General features: G+C 48.9%; 1 protein-coding gene across 2 annotated transcripts in view; it reads left to right on the top strand.

Annotated features, from left to right (window-relative positions):
• The window catches only part of Ptk2b (protein tyrosine kinase 2 beta), a 107077-nt gene that overhangs the window by 16080 nt on the left and 72228 nt on the right, over positions 1-18769 (top strand). The gene's annotated exons all lie outside the window — the stretch shown is intronic.

Genomic DNA, 18769 nt, shown 5'->3' with positions numbered 1-18769 from the left:
CTGTGTCCTTGAGGCAGAGAACCCCGTGCTGACATCTGGGTGGACTGAAGAGGCAAGTGGCAAGGTGGCGGTGAGGAGCGGCCCGTCACCGGGATGGAGGCCTCAGTGGCCTGGAGAATAGCCACCGTCTGGAACTGACATCCCGGACATTTTGGCAAAGTGAGCCCAAGTGGGGTGCAGACAGCTCCTGCTGTTTGTGAGGGGAAGGGCTGCTTTCCCCAAACTACAGACCTGACATTCCGACTATGGGACTGGGTAACTTATTCATAAAGAATCAGAGCACTGACTTTCTGGTGAATGAGGAGATGGAGGAGAGGTAGGCCGGGAAACAAATGAGACCTCCGGCAGGCCTGACTCGTTCACGGGAGGGTGAGTCAAAGAAGAACTGCAGCAGGAGCCGCAGCTCCAACAGCTCTTTGGAACCCAGGGGCCCGGGCCCTGGAGGCCGCAGTGAGGGCTGCAGGCTGCGTCCAGGAACTTAGGGAAGCAGGAGATACGCGTGCTACCGGTTACAAAGTGACTGAGCCTGGCCAGTCCCCAGATGGTTTTCCCCTCTGGTCCCCAGATGGTTTTCACCTCTCCTTCCTCTGCCGGAAGAGCTATCTCTTCTACCCAAGCGTTCCTCGTCCCCTCTTGCTTCCTCTTTCTTCATGTTCACCTTGAAGTCCTCCCCAACTTTTCACCATACCACATCTCTGAGGCTGCCTGGCCCCCCTCTTGCCTGGGTCAGATTTAGTGGCCACAGCAGGCACCCTCCTCCTTCAGTCTGTGAGTGAGCCTGCAGACAGCCTTGCCTATCTTTAAATCCATTTTCAGCCCTGTCTAGTGACCTGGGCAATATCTGGCACGTAATCAGTTCTCCACGTAGCTTTTAGGCTCCATTCAACAGGTCATGAAGGGTGGTTCACTGCGATCCCAGCGTCGAGGACCTGATTCAGCTACATGTCCGGTGCTCAAGGCCTTGGTGGGTGTCGGAAGCACTTCTCCACTTGTAGCTCCAGTGTTCCATTTGCAGATGGGAAAGAGCCCAAGAAAGAGGCTGTGTGGGTTCCCGTGTTGAGTCTGTTCTCCTAGAATTCTTTGTTTTCGGCTCCATGCTGCCGTAGGAGAAAGTAACAGAGAGTCTCCTCTCGTCCCAGAGAAAGGGAGCATCACAAAGGACTGGAAATGTCCCCAGGGAACAAAGCATTTGGGAGAAGAGGGTGGACTGCTCAAAGTCAGCTAGTGCGAACTCCTTCTTGGAGAGAGGTTTTATTTTCCTTCAGTGCCTGCTAGAAAGTCTCGTCTCAACCATGTGTACCATTGTTGGGTGCTTCTTACTGCTAGAAGGTTGTTCCTCTCACTGAGCTGAAATCTCACAGGCCCTAGTGCTAGAACTGCACCGTGCAATAGCCCAGGATGGTGGCTGCTCCTTACGACAGCCCTCAGAGAGATAAGAGGGCCACCACCCACTCACTCTCTGATCTCGGCTTAACATAGAAAGTCGCTCCCATTTCCTTGTTTGCTGTGGTGGTCCAGATGCCCTGCCTCTGTGGTCCTCCAGGGCTGGACAAATGATTTTGTTACCATCTTGAAAAGTCCTAGCCAGCGGTAGACATAACCACAAAAAGCAGAACCTCTCAGCTGGTGGTTTGCAGCCTCCTGCCGTGGTGAGCTCCTATCTTCTCCTCTATACGTGAACTTTATGTTTTGCAATACTTTTTTTTTTTTTTGCTAATTAAGTTTAATAAGTAAAATGCATCTACAAATCCCTTCATGTTTGAATTCCTCAGCCTGACATTTACAACCCTGCAACTCCTCTGCGGTTCTCCTCTGGCCCATTCTCCCAACCTTGCTCCTCAACAGTCCTGTGTTAGTCAACTTGGGCTGCCGTAACAAAGCATCAGACCCGTGGTTCCAACAGCAGACCTTTACTTTCTCCCAGTCCTGGAGGTTGGACGTTCAAGGTCAAGTTGTCTGCAGGTTTGCTTCCTTGGAAGGCCACTTGCCTTGGCTTGCGGATGGTTGTCTTCTCCTTGAATCTTTCCATAGTCTCCCTCTGAGTGTGTCTGTGTCCTAATGCCCTCTTCTTCTAAAGTCACCAGTCAGATTGGACAAAGGACCTGGACCCATATGAACTCATAGTATCCTAGTCACCTCTGTAAAGGCCCATCTTCAAATGAAGCCATATGCTGAGAGACTGGGGGTGGGACATATGAATTTTGTGGGTCATAATTCAGTCCAGAGCTCTCTGTTCTACTTTCATTTTCTAGTGATGCTGACCTCACCTCCTCTTTTCAGAGCACACCCTTTATTTCCATCTCCATGCCTTTGTCTCTGCTACCCTCTTGTCTTCCAGGGATGCTCTTCCATTAATCTCTGATGCTAAGCATCATCCAGTCTGCTTAGATGCCCATGGAGATTGACAGACCATTTCTCCTGATGTGTCCCATTCTGCTTGCTTCTAGAGACTCACATCATAGCAAGGCTGTCTTGTTTCACAAACTGAAGGTGCTTTTCTTTCCAATTCAGATAAAATGATCTCTAGATAAAAGGAGACCTGAGTAGCATATGAAAAAAAAAAAATTCAAAAATCCTAGAAGGTGGAAACCTGATACCTGAAACCTGTCTATTGGAAGGTAATGCTCTTGGGGAGCAGTTTATTTTTTTTTAATTTCTTCTAATTAGTTATACATGACAGTGGAATGCATTTTGACACATTGCACACAGATGGAGCACAACTTCTCATTCCACTGGCTGTACGTGGTGCAGAGTCACACCAGTAGTGTAATCATACATGTATATAGGGTAATAATGTCTGTCTCATTCTACCATCCTTCCCATCCCCACAGCCCCACCCCTCCCCTCACTCCCCTCTGCACAATCTGAAGTTCCTTCATTATTCCCCACCTACCCCCCTCCCCTTATGGATTAGAATCTGCTTATCAGAGAAAACATTTGGCCTTTGGTTTGTTTGGGTTTGGCTTATTCAGTTTAGCATGATATTCTCTAGCTCATTCATTTACCTGCAAATGCCATAATTTCATTCTTCTTTAGGGCTGGGTAATATTACATTGTGTATGTATACCACATTTTCTTTTTCCATTCATCACTGAAGGGCATCTAGGTTGGTTCCATAGTTTAGCTACTGTGAATTGAGCTGCTCTAAACATTGATGTGGCTGTGTCACTGTAGTATGCTAATTTTAAGTCCTTCAGCTATAAACCAAGGAGTGGGATAGCTGCTCAAATGGTGGTTCCATTCCCAGTCTTCTGAGGAATCTCCATACTGCTTTCCAGAGTGGTTATACCAATTTGAAGATCATGGGGAGCAATTTTAAGCAGAATCTGGCCCTATTCCTATGCTGCAAATACTCAAATGGTTCTTCATTCGACCCTGATCATTCAGCAGTCCTGTGATCTCTGCCTTGTTTCCTCTGCAAGACTTAACAGCACTTGCCAAGACCTCTCAGTTGAAGCAAAATCAACAGGGCCTACTTTTTTTTATTTCAAAGTATAAATCTTTATTTTATTTTTTTTTGTTCTAATTAGTTATACATGACAGTAGAATGCATTTTGACACATCACACATAAATGGAGTATAACTTCTCATTCTTCTGGTTGCACATGTTGTAGAATCACACTGGTCGTGTAATCATGTACGTACACAGGGTAATAATATCTGCCTACTTTTCTTACCACTTCACTTTCCAGCTCTTCCCCAGCCTGTGCACTCCGACATGCACACCTCCTAGAACTTCAGCCTTGTGCATCATCTCAGTGCTGTTGCCTAGTAACAATATGCTTAGCAACCAGTAAGGGAAGTGTGATCACACCTCCCAGCATTGTACTTGGAGCACTGCAGACAATACAAACAGTTCCCTGGTTTCTCTCTGCAGCTAGAGGAAGGTAACTGTCAGAGGTGGCCAGCATTATGCTCCAGAGATAGTGCTCATCATCCGGGGGCCTGAATTGGTTGCTGTTTGGCTTTTACTTGGCATTGGGTAATATCTTTGTGGGGGCGGCTGGGTAGGTGGTTCTTGAAGGGCCGGATCTCTCTGCTTGCACTTGTTCTCAGGATGCTTGCGATGCGGGCAGGGCAGCTAGCAGAACCCTCTCTGCTCCCACGCAGCCCTGCCCTGCATCAAGCCTTTGTCCCACCACCCCCAGCCGCCTTGCTCCCAATGTCTCTTTTGCTTTCAGGGGGTCCTTCTGAGCTCTGGCACTGCCCGGCCCCTGTCTGGTGGCTCTCTTGCTCTCCCAGTGCCCTGTGTCTGCCTTTTGGATGCTTCTCTGTGATGCTGGACAACGCCAACTTCCTGGTTGAGGCATATCCTTCCCCCTCCCTTTCCCTCAATTCATGTGCATCCCAGTGCCCAGTCTTTGGGCCAGACACCATTCAAAGTGAGGTGGGGCCCCCCACCTCCTGCTCTCATTGGCATCATGATTAAAAACTGGAGACTTCGCTGGGGATTCCTGGGTGTCCATGGTGTGACACAATATAGAAAGGCAGAGTGTCTGAGTCTGAGATGTGTGTTCTATACCCAGATATTTTTCTTTACTGCCCCTTTGACTATGTAATTTAGACCATGTTTCGTTAACCTAAGTCTTAATATCCTAAGGGAATTAAAACATTTTCCTCACAAGGGTATGATGACTATTAAATGAAGTAATAGAATGAGCCTAGCAAAATATAGGCATGCTGCTGGTGAATTATTTTTCAGTTGAAAAATTTCTGGAATATTCCCTTCCCTTCCTTCCATCTCTACCTCCCCCTTCTTCCCTTCATGCCTGCCCTCCCTCAAGCGAGGCCAGATTTCTGGCTGGATGCCCAAGAGCAAGTTCAATGCCATGGCCACGATGCTTAGCTCTGGCTCTGCCGTGTAGCACCTCTGATCTTGGGCCCCATGCTCAATGCCCCAGAGGTCCCCTTCATTGGCTGTGGAGTGGGGCTATGGGCCTCTGACCAGTCAAAGACACTGAGTGGCTGTAAGGCTCAAAGAAGATGGCATGCACCAGCGTCCCTCTACACATTTCAAGATGTTTACAAAATTTAGAGTCATTTTCTTGAACAAACCTGTTGCTGTTTTTGTACCTGTGTGACAGAGAAAGACTCCAAAATGCCTAAAGTTCCCTTAAACTTATCTCAACTTTTGCGAACTGAAAGATGCAGTCACTGGCCCCCTAAAGCCCTCAGCGGGTAAACCAAATCCTTCTTCACAGGCAGGATTTGTCGTGTGGCCATCCCAATAGAGTGCAGCAACACTTCCACTCTTGTTCCCTGGGGTCCCACAACCAAGGTGGCTGGTTATCACCTCTTCAAAACCTCAGTCCAGACACTGGCTAGAGGCTGCTGCTTCTTCATTCTGACTTGGGACTGTGTATTGTTCTGTCCTCGCAGTAAGAAAAACACATGAGTCGGAACATGCCCAAGGCAAGAGAGCAAAGTGTCTGGAGTTTATGGCATGAGTACTTGCACAGTAGTTAAGAGTTTAGAAATGACCTGAACAAAAGCTGAATTCACAAATGACCAATCCCTGGAGCCAGAGGTATTCAAGTAAGTGATGTATGTGAAGTCAAATGAAGGAGTAAGAAATAAATAGAATTTGGATGTTGCTGAATATGGAAGGTTAGGAGTCCGACCAGGAATGAACAAACATTCCAGAGACATTGAACTTTCTTTTCCCGGGACTTTGGGATGGTTTTCTTGTGACAGAGAATACTAACAGGTAACATGGGGGATGTCAGACACTCTCAAGTCTCTGATTTTGCCTGAAATATCTGTTTCAAAGCCCTTGGGAAGAGGGGTGCATCTTCAGTCAGGGACTTGGCTACCACCTATTCTCCAACCCGTGTCTTCTGGGGCAGGAGAGATGCACAGAGCCTTCTATTATAAAGCCAGGAACTCCTTCTTCTTAGTAAAGTTGGAGAATGAACGTGCATGTGATGCAGGGGTCAGCTGTGAGCTGCCTTATAGCCAGCTTTTAGAAAATATAGACACTGCCAGGTGTGGTGGTGCATGCCTGTAATCCCAGCAGCTTCGGAGGCTGAGGCAGGGGGATCACAAGTTCAAAGTCAGCCTCAGCAACTTAGGGAGGCCCTAAGCAACTCAGTGAGACTCTATCTCTAAATATAATATTTTAAAAAGGACTATGGATGTGGCTCAGTGGTTAAGCACTCCTGGGTTCAATACCAGGTATTAAAAAAAAAAAAAGAAGAAGAAGAAGATAGAGGTACTTGGTATGGAGCTGTGGGAAGACAGATTTGATGTTGATTTGCCTGGGCAGATAGACGAGTAAGACATAAAATCAAAGAATGTTAAGCTAGAAGAGACCTTGGCAATCACCCACCAATCCCTTATGTACAGGTGAGAAAGTGACCCCTGAGACCTCAGCAAGGGTTAATTTGGGATTTTGAAAGTATTTCTTTTCCTTTTCAAAAAAAAAAAAAATACAAATGTGAGACACAGGCAAGCGACTGGCCTGAGGTTCTGCTGCAGTGTGGAAGAAGCACTTGTCTGGCCCCCAAATCCGTCTCCTTCCATCCCTCTGCTTGTCCCAGCGGGATTCCATCCGAGGAGAACTGAGTCTGGAAAAGGATCTTTTACGATAGCAGCGTAATCATGCTGCCAACGGCTCTTCACCATTTAAAACTTTAAATAATCAACGCTTCACAATTCCCAGGATAATTTCAGGAACAGTATCTTTTGAATAAAACATAGACTTGTTCTACGGGGGATGTTAACCATGAATCGTCAGTGGTAAGCCAATCTCCAAACACACCTGGTTCTAGGGGGTTAAAGCCACCTGCCGAAGGGCCATGTGAAGGTGGCACTTGTGTCTGATTTTCGTCAACCGCGTCCCACGTAGCCCAGCCACTGGAGGCAGGGAGACAGCGCTAATGGGGTGGTGAGAGCCTTTGGAACGCCGTCCCCCGCACAGGCTCCTGTCTACAGCTTTTGTTCCCAGGGTCTCTTCAATAAATATGACTCAGTCTGCTGCTGTTCGGGCTGCACTTCCTCCGGGCTGGGAGCTGACAACAGCAGCTCTGTGGGGCCAGTCTGGGTGACTCAGGGCCCACTGGCGGGGCTGCTCTCCTCTCCCCTCTGACCCGCTTCCTCTGCCACCGCGGCACGGCTGGCCCTCGGTGTGTCTCCCCAGCCCCATTATACACAGGCTTGGGAAGCTGCCAGCTAGCTCCTTCCCACCCACCTCCTCACATATAATATTCCTAGTCTCTTGTGTATGCATGATGCATGGAGGGCCAAGTGCGGGTCAAAACGTCTTCTCGTGAAAAACCAAAACAAAAGGCAGGAAAGGCCTCCCAGCTGTCGGTCCTGTTCTAAATACCTGTCAGAGCAAGAGTGGGGGGGTGGGGGGGTGGCGGGAAGGGGCGGGGAAAGGGTCATCTGGGCCAGTTCACACTTGTGAACCTGCCTTCGCCGCCCCAAGAATCAGCCAGGATAGGAGCTTTTGTGTATTGGGTGTTTTCTAAACTCAAGGGGGTGATTTCTAGAATAAGGGCCGTAACATATTCCACAACGAGAACAATAAAAAGCAAATGCATAAGAGGTACGAGGTGTCCCTCCCCTAAGCTAGCGGAGACCGTAGTCACCACAAGGACACACAAGCGGAGAGTGGCATGTTCACAAGACCGCCTGCCTGGGTTAAAGAGGACTCAATTTCGAAAATATTTATTTAGCAAAATAAACATTTTTTTTTTCCTAAATAAATCCAAAAAGATTCCACAAATATTTATTTAGCATCCACTAGGAGGGAAACCCAGACAGTCTGTAATACAGATTTTCCATGAGCTGTGCTTTGGCAGACTGTTGATGGTAGAGGCTGTGTTTTGTCAGATACTCATGAGAAGGACGGTAGGACAGCTAGGGGCCACCATGGAGAACCTGGGAGTCCCCTTAGCTCTGGGGACTGGCATGCCCTGTCCAAGAAAGTGCTGCTGTGTGCCAGGACATCCTAAACGCAGTGCCCGTTGCCTGGCCTCTGCTGTACGATTCCCTTCCTCTCCTTTCCTGTGGGGTAGGAGGGGCCCCGCATGGCCTGACCGTACCCTCATGTGTTGTCCCATGGGTCTGAGTACCCTGAGTCACTCACTCAGGTGTGTTCTCCCTCTCTCATAGCAGTTGGGTCGCCAGGACACATCTCTCTATCCACCCCTCCTGGCAGACCCAAGCCACAAGGGGCGCTGTCATGGCTGAGCTGTTCTAAGTGATTCCGCTTAAGAGGCGCGAGTTCCCACGGCTCAGCTGTGGGAAGGGGAACAGCCTGGGGCGCCAGCTCACTTCGCCCCTTCCATCCCTTGGACCTGGCTGCGCGTGGCTCTGCACAGCACTGTAGGAGCAGGAGATTCGGCCCGGGCAGCAAGGGGCCTACTGTGGGAAAGGAAGCCAACACGAGGCATCACCGCCGGTGGACTGTCACGGCCCTCTTGGTTGCCGGTGTCAGAAACCCCAAAGGGGGGGATCTGCTGGCTTGTGAATGCAAACTAAGTGAAGATCCAGAATCAGCTGAACCCATAGAGGACTGGAACCTGGGACTTAGACGTGACCAAGAACCTCTGAGTCTGTCCCTCCGCCTCCCAGTCTCCGTCTCACGTTCCTCTGCGACTCGCGGCAGACTGGCTTTATTCTTTCAGAACAGCATCTGCCATAAGCAGGACCATGGCTGCTCACTGTGTCTGAGCTCCAACCATCCCTCACACAGAGAAGCGTCTTTCCTGAAGCCACATTTTAAAAATGCCAGGGAAGGACTCTGGCGGTGGGGGCTAAGACCATAAGTCCATTTCAGGAGCAATCCTTGCGGCCAGGAGGGAGAGGTGCTATGTTTTCTTTAGCTCAGGTAGTGTGTCCCATCCTGGGTCCAGACCCCAATGAGGAGGTGGAAGAGATGACCTGCCATGATGGACAGCCTCCACCAGAGGGATGAGGTGGGTGCTAGAGGAGGAATAGTTCCCACCAAGGAAGTGAGTGAAATTCTCTGAAGCAAGGGGAGGAGGCGTTGAAGGCAAGGGAAGCAGTTGAGGTCCCCTGCAATACATTTGCAGGCTTTGGTGGCTTGTGTAGCAGGTAAAGATTCACAGATGCAGGTATGGACCACTGCTGGGAGGACTGTCAAACTTGGAAAATGGAGACAAGTGGTGACATCGAAAAGGGTTTGGAAATTGGGCTGGGGTGGTGGCTCAGTGATGGAGCACTCGCCTGGCACGTGCAAGGCCCTGGGTCCCATCCTCAGCACCATATAAAAATAAATAAATGAAATAAAGGCATCGTGTCCAGCTACAACTACAAAATAAATATTTAAAAAAGGAGAAAGTGCTTGGAAATCGGCCACATTTTGTCAGTGCCGAGGTCAAGTCGACCTTTGCAGGAAGATGGGTAACAAGGTCGTGCAGTGGCCCTCAGTGAATCAGCTCTGGGCTGCTGTGCTGGCCGACGTACCGCCGCAGGGTTTGACAGCAGTGACTCGAGGAAAGAGGTGACCCAGCTCGCCCTCCTGCTCACGTTGGCCTGCTTGTGGCATGTCACAGACCAGGGCACACGTTTGCTCATTTTTCCGCCTTTGCTGAACTGACTCAGAGTCAGTGTCTGTGAAGTCCCACGGAACCACCCCTGGTTCTCAAGGATGAATTTTATATTCTATGGCTTATGTCTGAAACTGAAAAACCACCTTGGCCTGTCCCTTCAGTCTTCCAGTAGGAAGGCCACCCTGATGACCTTGCTCCTAGGATTTCGGACCTCAAGAACTGTAAAATAAATTGGTGTTTTCTGAGCCACCGAATCTGCGGTTAATTCACTACACCAACTGCAGGAAACTAATTAATCTGCCTTTCTGGAAAGCAACTGGTCACTGTGGATCAAGAAATAGAAAAGAGTTTATGACTTTTGACTCAAGTCATTCTACTTTTACACTAAGAGATTCATTATATTATCATCTTTAATAGCAAAACCTTGGAGTCACCTGAGAATCCAGTGGTTGTCCTCATCTCCATTGCAGTGACAGCGTGGCTCAAGTTGGATGACGTGACCTGCTCACTCATGGCTACCGCCCACTGACGATGTTGCCTCCAACAGTGTGTTGTGATCACAGGTGGGAAGGGGCGGCCTATATTACAAAATGACTGTGATGGTAACTTTGCTGTCAATCTAGCAATTTCACAATGACCATGCCTGTCATCGGGCCAGAGTTGAGGGTAAGAATAATATGGTCTGGTCAGAGTGTTATACCCATATTCATTTCCTGGTTTTGATGTTATAGTCCAAAATGTCACTATTAGAGGAAGATGGATCATGAGTTCACAGGATTCTGTGTGCTATTGTGCAATTTCCTGTGTGTCTATAATTAACTCAAAATGAAAAGTAGAAAGAAATAGCTACAGGGTAAAAAAATCCCGGGAAGCTGCATGAATCTGACCATGGAGATGGTTATTAATATAAAGACTTCTCAGAAAAGGTGATGTTCTTGTGGAAGAGCTGCAGTCAGTAGCAAATTTTTAAAAATGGAAGTAACTCACATGACCTTCAGTGGGTGACTGGTATATCCATTCAGTGAAATACTACTCAGCAACATAAAAGGATGGAACCACAGAAACACACAAACACCTAGATAAATCTCAAGTGCGTTATGTGGAGTGGATAAAAGTCAATCTTGAAAGGTTATATGCTGTTTGATTCCATTTATTAGCATTCTTAAAAGGACGATATTGTGGAGACAGAGAACACACGATAATTGCAGAGATGAGGGGCTGAATATGACTATAAAGGAGTCCTTTCATAGTGATGGAGCAGTTATGTGTCTTGATTGGGGTGGTAGTTACATGACAATGCACGTGAGATGAAATTGCACAGAACGACATGCACACACACACACGCGTGCACACACACAACTCCATGTGAAAAGTGGTGAAAATGGAATAAGGTCTGTGGTCTGGTCAGAGTGTTATACCCATATTCATTTCCTGGTTTTGATGTCATAGTCCAAAATGTCACTATTAGGGGAAGATGGATCATGAGTACACAGGACTCTGTGTGCTATTTGTGCAATTTCCTGTGCGTCTATAATTATTTCAAAATGAAAAATCGAAAGAAATAGCTACAGGATAAAAAATCCTGACACTTCTGTCCCCTGGGCTTTTCTTACCACCCAGATAGTTCCAAGGCCGTCTGAATTGGGGTTTACCTCATCTTTTCCCACCACGGCCAGACACCTGCTCGTGACATGTGGAGAGGGAGTGAACCCAGCCTCCCGCCACAGAGGGGAAGGGAAAGCCATTTCCTCCCAGATCCTCAGTGCTTCGGGCCACCTCGCGCCTGCCTGCTCCCTTGCCAACGTCCGGGCACCATTTCCCAACCACCAGCCTAAAGTCGGCTGTGTTTGTGAGACACCGGTGATGCTGCGCCATGGGTCAGGAGCCAGGCTGTCTTTCTCTCTGCTGTCTCAGTGCCAGGCATCCCTTTGCGGGTTGTATGAGCAGGCCAGGTAAAAATGGCAGCTGGTCTCATGGAGATTACATCAGGTGGTCTGGATGCAGACTTCCTGGCTCACCTCTCTTGTAACCTCTGAAAATTTCTTATTATCTTTGAAGCTTAGTGTTTTGTTTGTTTGTTTGTTGAGGGAGGGGTTACTCATAGCAATTGGATCAGCTAAACCAACCTCCTTGGATTCCTGTGCAGCCACACCAGAGGTTTCACCTAGTACTTAGCACCGTGTCTTAAATAGGAGCTGCTGTGTGTTCTCTCTAGGTTTGCCCGTCCTCTCTGGACTCCGCTCCCGTATGCACTGCCCAAAATTGTCTCAATTCCAGCAGGTTATGCACAGGGCTAAGGACATAGCTCAGTATGGAAGGTTCCTTTGACTTGAACATGGCACAGTTCTGCCAAGCTCAGGCCAAATGAAGTTGTGAAGGAGAAAAGGAGGAATTCTTTTTGTCTTTCTGTTGATATTTGTGTCATATACTTTTTAATTCTCTGTGCTTTGGTGCATATAAGTTTATGATTGTAACTTCTTGGTAAACTTTTCCTTTTTAACATCTTAATTTCTCATAACTGTGCTAAATGGTTATTTTATATGTCAACTTCCTTTCATTTAGTAATGGACTGATTTATATTTTTCTACCTCTTTCTTTCAACTATGTTGTTTTAATATTTTAGATTTAGTTCTTGTAAGATTCTTATTTAATTCACAATTAATCCAGATTTTTTAAAAAATACTAAATCTAAAGATCTTTGTATTTTAATGGGAAATTTAAGCTTTATCTATTTATTTTTAAAATTCTGATACATTCGAATGTCTCTCCTTTATAATACACTTGTCACCAATGTGGCAGTATTAAGAGATGGTGCCTTTAAGAGGCATTGGGTTATGAGGGCTACTTCCTGGTTAAGGCCTTTTCAAAAGAGGCTTCAAGTAGCTGCTCCCGTGCAGCTTGCCAACTTGCCCTCTGCCTTCTCCCACATGAAGTGTGGGCCCTTGACTTTGGACTTCCCAGCCTCCAGAACCGAGAGAACAAATCTGTATTTTATAAATTTCCCAGTCTCAGGTGTTTTGTTATAGCAGCACAGCATAGACCAAGACAACTTCTCATATATTTAGTACATTCCTACTGTATTATTTCACATTTTTCAATTAGCTGTGTTTTATATTAGACCTTCCCATGCCGTTGCTTTTGTTGGATTGATTGTTATCATTTCCTCCTCTTATTGGTTCTACTCTCTGGGTGGTTTTATGATTTTGAACATGGACTTGAATTGGAAGTCTAAACATGGGTTAGTTGCATTCTCCTCCTCCTCAAGGTGGAATGGCTTGGTGAGACCTTGACTCTAGCCTTTCTGCCCCCTTCTTCTAAGCTATTGTCAACCAGCGTTTGAGTGTGGCCTTCCTTTTAACATTCTCACTCCAGGTTAGCAAGTGTTCTGCCACCCAGCTGCCCTGCAGCTCCTCTGCTGGTTTTTAGTCCTCAAGGGCTCTGCTCACGGCAGTTCTTGATTTCGACTCTGGCTTGTGTCCCCTGCCCCTTCCTCAAGGTTGGCGGAGGATGCGTGTGGTTCGTAATTGTGAGCGGGGAAGGGAGTGAACTTTTCACGTATTTTTGATTGTGGAAATGTCCTGCAGAGTGTTCCTTGTTCCTCTGCCTGAATCGTTTGTCGCCATTTCCGGATTTGTTTCTGTTTTAATTACTTGGGTTGGAATTCCCGCTGCACTGAGCAGAATAGCACAGACTTTTTGATTCTTAATTTTTTTTTCTTTCTTTTTTTAACGGGGCCTGGCCAGAGGTCAGGCTTCCCCGCATGTGGGGAACTGGCAATCAGTGTGTCTAGAGCCCGACTTTGTAGGGCAGCTGTTTGTTCCCTGTGTTCTGTCCCTGCCTCACAGGGATCTGAAGTCTGATGTCACCCTTCTGTGTGAACCTGAGTCCCCAGCCCCAGCTCCTGGGGATGATCCTCTGATACTCCTGGGACCTCCCCAGCTTTATCGCCCACCCACTGCTCTGAATTTGAGTGTCATTTCTGATACCTGGAGATTTCCTCGGTGCCACTTGGTTGTGACTGAGGCTTTTTTGTTATGTCCGCCCGCCCCGAGCATCCCTGCATTTGGAGGAGAGAGGCCCAGTCTGCATAAGGTCCATCTGTCAAAGCCACTGTAACCCACACATGCCCACACGCCGTGGGTGGAAGTTCACTTCATTCAGTCAGGCAGCAAATGTCACTGAGGGAACTATATCCTAGGGCTACCGTGATGAGGCAAGAGACAGAGTCCTCCCCACCCTCCCAGAATCCCTCATCCCGGGGGGGCACACAAAGTTGACTCCAACAGCCTCAATATATATGACTCTGCAGCTCTGGAAATGCTTCCAAGGCAGTACCTGCTGTCCGGGAGGCCTGGTCTGGCCAGAGGTCAGGAAAGAGGCAGGGAGAGGTCACAGAGGCCAGGACGGCTAAGGAGGGCCAAGCTACAGGGCCCTTCCTCCTCCCAGCCCTCCCACCTTTACCTGGGAGCTAACCTGCCCCAGATCAGGTAGAAGAAAGCCAGGGTGATTAAGTCCCGAGGGGCAGGGTCAGTGAGGGGGCAGGCCTTGCCCAACACGAAGCCCAAACGCTGTGAAGCAATGACGCACGGCTCACGCTGGGTTAAGAAACAGAAGCATGAGCAAACCCTGCGGGCGCTGCACCTGCCAAGCCTTGACAAACCGACGGGGGTGTGGGGGTGAAGACTCCATTTCCCTTGCCCTCTGGGTCTAGATTTCGGGATTTCTTCTTCCAGATGATATCAGGAAGAAGGAATCTTAGTTATTCTCTAAACACAATGTGTTGATCTTTGAATTGTCTGGGAGGTGGCGAAGGAAAGGGCAGGCAGGGTTTGAGATTTTAGAGGAGGAGAGTCCTGGACTGGGAGGGGCAGAGCTCCTCTGGAAGGACCCTCTATCTCAGCACCCTGCATTTCCAGGGCTCCCAGGGTTGCCTCCTCCCTGGGCCTGGCCCCTGGATTGATTGGCCTGGAGCCTGACAGCCCCCTGCTGCCTCACCCTCCCATGGTGTCAGGAGAATGCAATCTGTGTGCTCTGAAGGCGCGTGCAGAGCGTGTCCATGGCTTACTAACCTGGCCAGGTCTGCATTGACTGGAGGGGAAGCCTGGATCTCACTTGGAACTTCCTTTTATGCATACAAATTGCTGACCAATCCCCAGCAGCCTGTCCTAATCCAGGTCTGGCCCTGAGCCTCTGATCATTTTGCTGACCCAGTTTGTCATCCTGGAGGCAGGGCCTTGAGTTGAAGTCAGAGCCTCTGGCAAGGCCAGGATCCTGCCCACGTGTGTCTCCCTCTCCCCTCCCCTCTCCAGCCCTTCCCTGAGGCAACCTTCTCCCACTCCGCTTCCGGGGTGTGATTCCCGGGCAGCTCCCTAGAAGCATGGCAGGTATGTGTCATTTCCTTACGCTAGAGAGACAGATGATGACAGACAGATGGCACTGTCCACCGTTCCCGCTATTTCCCTGGCCTGAGCAGGGCTGGACAGTCGCATCCTCCTAGGGATCTGTCCTGTCCTCAGCACCTGTTCCCACCCGCCCCTCCTTCCCTGACACCTGGAGTCTTTGGCAAACCAAGACCCCGCCCCACTCACTCCCAGCACTGTCTGTTTCCCCACCAATGCTCCCCTGCAACCCTTTGCCCTTGCCCAAAGCCCTTTGCAGCGGCCTGCCCCATGCTGAAGGACAAAAAGGACCAGTTCTCCAAGTCCCCTACTGGCCATCTCTCAAAGGAACTCAGCAGACCAGAGTGAAAGTGTCAGATGTGGGCAGAGAGCCAGTCCCACACGAGGCCTTGGAAGTGAGGTTCAGTAAGCTTTGTAGTGTCACAGATCAGGAGCATTGTCCCAACTCTTGGTGGCAAAGGACACCTGAGATGCCCACGTGGCCAGAGTGGGCTGGGAATTCTTGTATTTCTCCTGCAACAGCGTCCACTCCTGCCCTGCTCACCGTGGGGAGTGGGAGAAGGCTCAGTGCCTGTTGCTGGCTGAAGGCCCTGAGTCTGTGGGGTGTAGGACGAGCGCCAGCTCCTTGTGTCAGGCCGTGGCACTTCTGTGCTTGGGCCCGGTTCTGAAGATCCTCTTGAACCCGCTAGAAAGGCTTTGGGGCCGTAAAGGTGAAGGACCTGAAGAGGACATCTTGTGAGAACTCTTTGAAGGATTCGAGGCATTCTGAAAATCTTAGAATGAAAAAAACTGGGAAAGCAGATGAGCGGTTTTCTCATAGCTTAGGTGGCCACGTTGGTCCCCAAGGCAGACCCAGAAAGTTACAGAGAAGTACGTTGGGTTGTTTTTTTTTTTTTTAACATATTTATTTTTTAGCTTTTTAAGTGGACACCATATCTTTTTTTTACATTTATGTGGTGTGGAGGATCGAACTCAGTGCCTCAAGCATGCTAGGCAAGCCCCCTACCACTGAGCCACAACCCCAGCCCCCTACGTTGGGCTTTCTAAGGAAAGCTTCCTAAACCCTAGAGCTTGGAGCCTGTGGAAGAGGCTGCAGAAATGCTGAGACAGTGAGTCCCCTTTGTTACTAAAAGAATTCAAGCAGAAAGTGGCCAAGAGGGAATGCCTATCTGTGCTGGGCTCAAGTGTGGCCAGGTGACCTCTGACAGCCCTCTCCTCTCTGAGCCTCTGTGACTGATTGGGATCTAGCAGAGCTCTGTAGCCAATCCCTGCCTTTCCCATCACAGGCTTCCTCTTCGGAGCGAGGCAGAGGCCCAAGGTGTCACCCAGGCCTGTATCTGGGGTGGGTTACGTGATGACTCTTGGATGAAGCCCCAGGAATGTCTGCCCTGTGCTGAGCTGGTACGGTCACTTAGCATCTCTGGGACATGGATGTGTAAATTCTAACCGGTCGTTTCACCACCCCCGGTCCTGTGGGTCACGATGACTCTCCCTTGCGCTGCAGAGGAGGAAGTGAGGAAATAGCCAGGCCGCTGCAGAACCAAGATTAGAGAGCGCGGTGGTGGCTGCTCCCAACGTGCTCCTGCATGCAGAGCAGCCAGGTGCTTGAAGCTGCCAAGGGTCCTGGGGCCTGTGCTCTCCATACGGCCCACATGCATCCAGCTGGCTTTCAATCCTCACGACTCCGAAACAGCTGCGTTGTTATTGCCTTGTTACAGGGGAAGAAGCCCAGCCTGGAACCATTGACCAAGGGCTTGTGACATGGCTGGCCAGGGGTGGAGCTGTGGCCTGCCCCCAGGATGCTCTGTCTATGCTGCCAGCTGCCAACAGGAGCTAGAAGTGAGCATCCAAGGAGGGTCCCCTGCACCTGCAGAGCACAGCTCGGGGTCTTGGGCAAGGCCCATTCAGCTCCTCACTCACCAGTGAATGATAGACTCCTCTGGATATTCCAGGTCCCATGCCAAATATGACTTGGAAGTATGTCCCATGCTCTTCCAATTTATGAAAAACCCGTGGCCCCAGAGTGAACGTATCTGCAAGTTGTACCATAAAGGGTGCAAGAGCTGATCCTACTGTGGGTGTGCAGAAAGGCTTCAGGGCGGAGGTGGCACAGTTAGGTGGACTTGCAGAAAGGAGCCCTGGACAGGCGAGAGATGGGGTGAGGGGAGCAAGCTGCTGCATTCAGGGCTAGAGGGACCAAAGAGAGGTTTGCCATGAATTCTCGAGCTAAGGGAGCACTACTGACTTCCCCACTTTCTCTGCCCTTCCATGGGTGGCCCCAGCCCCAAACAGAACTTTCCAGACCAACTTCTCACCTGACTTGACGACTGGCCTAACCTTGGTCCCTCTCATTGGCTGATGCTTCTCCCCCAGTCAGCTATGGATTCCTGTAGATTCCACCTTGGGAATCTCCCTTCACCTGTCCCTTCTTTCTCTTCAGTGTTGTCCCCATTCTTGGTGAGACTCTATTCTTGCTAAAATCAATGCATGGGTCACCAAGATGCTGCCCCAAGGGTCTTTTCCTGCAAGTCCATTCCTTACTGTGGGTAGAGTCACCATAACCTTTGTAAACCCTGGCACTTTTGACAAAATTGTTAGCAAGCCCAGAGTTTCCTGCCGCTTTGTCCCCATTCACTCCGAGTTTTGCTAACAGCTTTGCCACCCTGCTCCTCTTCTTTACGAGACCGTCCGCCCTGAAAGGCTGGGCCCAAGCAGTGCCACTCTCCATGAGGTAAGATTAACTGCTTGCACTTGCACAGCCCCCTGTGTAATCTGTATCTCTCTTGTACTTTCCACACTGCCGAGTGGCATTATCTGGTGGAAAAGTCTGCCCACCTCCATGTTGGTTTCTGGGTCATTCTTTCCTGGTCTTTGTATTCTCTCTTGTCCACCCACCAGGTGGATACTCAAGAGTGTTTGTTGAATTGATTGTCATCTCAATCTCTTCAGTTCAGCCCCAGTCCAGGGAGGAGACAGGAGACCATACTCATCACTTAACCTTGGCAGCTTTTTGGTCATTGTTGTTGTTGTTGTTGTTGGAAAAGAAACAATTAGCAAGAACAGGGACCTGCCCAAGACCTGCTTGCTTTCCTCCATGATCCAAGGTATATGCCATATGTCTCCTTCAGAGATGGTATTGTGTGCCAGTTAAGGACACAAGAGCCAGATCTGCCATTTCACAGCTCTGTGATGTTGAGAGAGTCCCTTTGATCTGTCCATGCCTCACTTTCCCCATGTGCATCATGGCTGGAAAACAATAGTACCTATCTCTTTGCTTTGCTTTGAGAAATAAATGTATTAATAATATTTGTCATTGGCACATTTAAAAAAGTATAAAATAAATGTTCATTATCTTAAGGTTATTATTATCAATAGCCTGTGTCCACTCCTAGACACAACAGGCCCACAGCTTAAAACTAGAAAGGCTTGAGATGACCCTGATGATGGGGACCACTTGGTTGGTAATCCACCTTCCTCCCACCAACCTGAACCTCAGGATTGGAATATGGAGCAAGATGATAAGGGACTTAATGCTTACAGTCCTGGGGAAGGACACCAGATGACACACACATCATGCCTTGTTCCTTTTTCTTTTCTTCTTTTTTTCTTGGGCCTTGAACCAGGGGCACTTAACCACTGAGCCACATCCCCAGCCCTTTTTATTTTTTATTTTGAAACAGGGTCTCACTAAGTTGCTTAGAACCTCACTAAGGCTTGTTGAGGCTGGCCTTGAATTTACAGTCTTCCTGCCTTGGCCTCCCGAGTTGCTGGGACTACAGGCGTGCACCACCATGCCTGGCCATCATGCCTTGTTTCTGTGCATTTCCCTTGACTCTGAGACATTGGAAC

Source organism: Callospermophilus lateralis, chromosome 4 (assembly GCF_048772815.1).
Source record: "Callospermophilus lateralis isolate mCalLat2 chromosome 4, mCalLat2.hap1, whole genome shotgun sequence".
Classification (NCBI taxonomy): domain Eukaryota; kingdom Metazoa; phylum Chordata; class Mammalia; order Rodentia; family Sciuridae; genus Callospermophilus; species Callospermophilus lateralis.
This window is presented reverse-complemented; position numbering and strand designations above follow the sequence as displayed.